The following is a 4849-nucleotide window of genomic DNA, read 5'->3' on the forward strand; positions in this document are numbered from 1 at the left end:
AGTTGATCAACTTGCATCGCTCCAGAACCCAGGAGATGCCTACTTCTAAACAGAGATGTATTTCGCCTTGTAGATTAGAAAAGGAAAAACCTCTGGCAGTCCTTTTGGGACAATATTGTCACAAACCAGAACAAGCGTAGCATTACATCATCAATATCCCCTTCGCCATATCCTTATATGCCAAGGAGACAAGAAACGATGTTATGCAGGCTAAACAAGATCGACTCGTGGGTTTTAGATGTCAGAAGGAAACCCTTCATTCTGCAAGGACTGTATGTTCCCCTAACTCTGCTGGTCGTATGTCCCAGTCTCGGGGACCTAAATGAGTCATAGTTCCTTGGGAACGTGAGAGAAATTATCATTTTATCTTTGCTATGATTTTCGGGAAGGATTGTAATATAAAGCAGTTACTTATCTTTGTTTGGAAGGCAGGTCTCCTAAACAAATTTTAAATCATATATATATGCAGTGTGTGAATGTATACATAGTGTATGTGTATTTACAGATATGATTACAGATACACTCATATATATTTATATAGAATTTGGGAATGTCAGTAGGGACGAACCTCCAAAGCATATTCTAAGACGCTATTTTTGAAGTTTCGATACAAATCTGGTACCATTTTCGAAAAATCAAATATTACAATCACAGAATAAAGTAAAGGTCTAAAATTAAAAGGAAAACCTAAAATTCCTTTTTTTTTTTTAAACAACTGTGCATATCAGGGACGGCGAGTCATCGTTTTTCTGAAATATCTTTTAAATTAATTATTTAATCGAAATGGTACTTTGACGCAGAGTACAAGTCACTCACCTCCCGCTAATGTTTGGTAATATTGCATTGTCAAATGTTGTTAGTTAAGGCGTTTACTCTAGACTTACAAGGTGTTGCCAAGCATCGCCAACTATGCTTTCGAACGACTTTTTCCCCATCCAGTTCCTCCCTACCTCCCCTTCCTCTCCTCATCCCTCCCTCAACCCATCCTGGCTTCCCCTTCTCCGATCCCCTTTCCTATTATATCGAGTAATATTGGATGTCATAAATATGTAGGTTTTTTTGGAAGATTCTGTGTTCTTTGAATTAGCGTCACTGCATTTTCTTAAATTATATAAATGGAAGTAGTTTAAAGAGCGTCTGACCAACCGTTACCCTGTTCACCAAGGCCATGAGAGAGACGAGGTCTGCTCTCAAAGTCTGCTCTCTTCCCCCAAATTCCCAAGTGGGCGGAGCTTTGTCTACTTATTGCGTCAACAGGCGAATTGCTGTAAAGGAAAAGCAGAGATAATGGCTATAATTTGGGGGCAACTACTCTCACTATCATAATATCATTGTATACGTGTGTTTCTCTATTTATTTCATACTACAATTTCGTTTCTACTAATCTAACGTCAGTAATAAGGATGCCATTCTTGTACAGTGCTGAGTTTAGTGAATGAGTTGGGTTTCTTGCCTCTTGAATTAAGTGGGACAGTGGTTCATGGAGACTGCGTAAGTGCTGCGCCTATTACCCTATTTTCAGGAATTTAACATACAGGGTTTTTGTTATAAAGAAGGTAGTCGTATCCAATTTTTGCCTCATTCACAATCAGTTAAGAAATCAACTTTCTTATTTCTTGGATGGGTTTGTATCTCTATTTTGCAGCATTGCAAACTGTCATAATTGAGGAGTGGCTCGGTATTTATTACTTACGGCAACGGACCAAAAATGCTGGTGATATATAAACGTCTATCAATAGATTTCATCACTTAAATAATATGAATATACTTGTTGCTTATGAATTCTGAATGAGTAGATAAAATTAAAAATGAATATGTTGTTTGTTCTAAACACTTTTCCCAAGTGGTATTTTGTTTCATTTATAGACTATATAGATAGATTACTTATATATATATCATATATTATAAGATACATACTAAGAATATATATTATATATCATTATATTATAAACTATTATACTCCATGAATGAAATATAAAGTAGTAGATAAACCACTTACCTACTGAGATTCATCCTTAATCTATTGTCAGCTTCTCCATTTTGTATATGGTTAAGAATCGTATTGCAAATGCATTTCTGCAACGACGCGGACAAAGTAACATGGCAGCCAAAACAGCGATGAAAAATTCGTCTTCATCCATTACGCAGTAGTGCGAGTTCTGGAGCCGACGGGAACCCCTTATCATTACGGTAATGAACTCTCCAATAATCTGCTGACACTAAAAAATATCATGGAAAACAGTATTCTATTCGATATTGTAAATTACAGAGGTATTTGGGGAGAAATGAGAAAAACAGCGATAAAGAACGCGCGAGAGAAAGGGATGTAGGAACGGGGAGGGAAGGGACGGGGGATCGCGGAGTTCGATTCTGCAGAGAGTCCTGCTGACTCATGCGCCTTTGCCTTTAAAAGTCAAGACCAAACGCCTTAACTAACACCACATTCGACAAAGCACTACATTACCAAAAATTAAGGGGAGGTGTTTTGTAACGGTGTCATTTCGATCAAATAATTAGTTTGAAAAATATTTGAGAAAAACAATGACTCGCAGTCCCTAAAATGCATAGTATATCATGATGATATAAAATATTTATATCATGTGCAAAAGAAATGAACTGCCATCAAGGTTTAAAGCTGGCGTATTTAATCTAATCAATATTGATTCTAAAATTCTGCGGTCTTGATCATTCCTGGATTCTGTCAATATTTTAAAGTTAGATGACATAAATTTTGACAGTGATCTCTTGTTGCTGACTGTAGAGGTCTTGGAGCACATACATTTTAAACATTCGACGAACACAGACCAGGCCTCGGTCGTTTCTCTTTATAACTGAAGTATGTTTTTATTTCAAAGTTGTTATATAATACTAGCTTCAAGTCAAGTTTGTGGCAGACGTCACTGGAACAGTTCTCTAAGTTCTTTACATAATGTGTGGTTTACGTATTTAGATATGTAAAGAAACCTAAAATACAGCATACTTCTCTCACAGTTACTATTTTGCTTGATTGGTTCATTGTTATTTTGAAATCTACGCTCTTCCGGAAATGGGAGAAGTCATGGAATAAGTTGGAGAGGCGAAAGAAGAACTAATCTTCCTCAGCAGCAGCAGCAGGTGAGATTCATAGGACGGCCTCTCTTACTTATCTCCTTCATTTCATGTCAAGATCTACGACGAAAGACTCAAAAGAAGCCAATTTCGCAAGCATTGGCAGATTGGCAGAAACGCAGTTTCAACGCATGGACGCCCAGAAAAGAAACAATGGTTAAAAAAAAAAAACTCGTAACGCACTTTGACTTTAATTTCTTGCTTCATTTTTTGGACAGAAAAACTGTAAAATATATCAAAGACGACAAATGCATACATACACAAAAATTGTACGAGTTCAGCGCCAATCTCGATATTCCTGTGTGTAACCCTGGTAAAGTTGTCATCAATCTTCCCGACTACTCATCGTCTAGGAAAGAAAAACATCTTGCCTTTGGCCGGGAACACTGCCTGCAGCTCAGTTCTCAAAACTCAAACATTTTTTTAGCCTTCGAGATACTATATAACAGAGTGAAAGAATTTCCTTTGTACAACACGGATATTTTACATTTTGGAACATGTTTAAAAACTATTGCATATAAAATTATGAAAATGTGTAGAAAGGAAAACGTATTCGCAGATGATACGGAAACTTAAAAAACGGCGTAAAAACGAAAGTTTACGTGTTACCAGGTCGGATAAAGGTATAGGAGTAGTATTAGCGATACTGAATAAAAAAGATTATCTAAACAAAATGGAAAATATGTTAAGCGACCACACAGTTTTTGAAAACCTCCCTTCCTCCCTTACGATGATCCTCTGACGTGAACTTCAAGCGTGGAAGATAAAATAAACAGACGCCTTAAAAAAACTTAAAGATAAAACAGTTATTACACGAGACGAATATGAGCACCTTCATGCAACAGGTACTTCAACAATAATAATTTATGGTTTGCCTAAGATTCATCAACTAAACATACCATTCGACCTATCTTATCTTCAACAAATACGCCAAAATACAAATGATCTAAATTCGTTACTCCTCATATCAACCACTTGTCTGCCAATGAATTCAGCTTGTGAAATTCGAAGGAGTTCTTTGATTTCAGAACAGAGGTCAAACTCCCGGAGGAGACATCAGTCATGACCAGCTTTGACATTGAATCTCTCAACACCAACTTCCCCCAAAAAGAAACTATCAAAATACTTCCTGATTCTATCTATGAAAATGGCAACTCAATTTCGAGACCTGTTAAAGAAAGAGTTTGAACACTTACTGAACTTTGTAACTGAAGATCGTTTCTTTGTTCATATCAGCTACCTTCGCTCTCATGTTTTTGAGTCACCACAAACAACAGTGGTTACTTAATTGCCCAAAAGAACTTTCTTGGTTTTTGAAAATATGATTCACGATCTAAAGAGAGGTCAATAATAGAATACCATTCCTTGATCTACTTATTGAACAAAAACAAGGCGTGATTCAACCTCCAGCTTACTTCGGGACACATGCAATAATTTCCCCTGACGCATAAGTTGCAAACATTATATTACTAACTTGACGTGAAGCGGTCTTTGTAATTAATACTCATAATTAGTACTACTGATACTAACAACAAGGATCATGTAAAAAGGACACAATAAACGGAGACACAAAATAACTGAATATAAATATAGCCTCTAAATTCAGTAGTACATCAAATAAATTAAAATGTGCTAAAATCTACGGACAAATAGCCTGTTGTTTCACCAACGAAAATATAAAAAAATATGCTATATTTCATTAAAAATATTTGTTCAGTACTGTTTAACATACACATTATTT

Source organism: Macrobrachium nipponense, chromosome 26 (assembly GCF_015104395.2).
Source record: "Macrobrachium nipponense isolate FS-2020 chromosome 26, ASM1510439v2, whole genome shotgun sequence".
NCBI classification, from domain to species: domain Eukaryota; kingdom Metazoa; phylum Arthropoda; class Malacostraca; order Decapoda; family Palaemonidae; genus Macrobrachium; species Macrobrachium nipponense.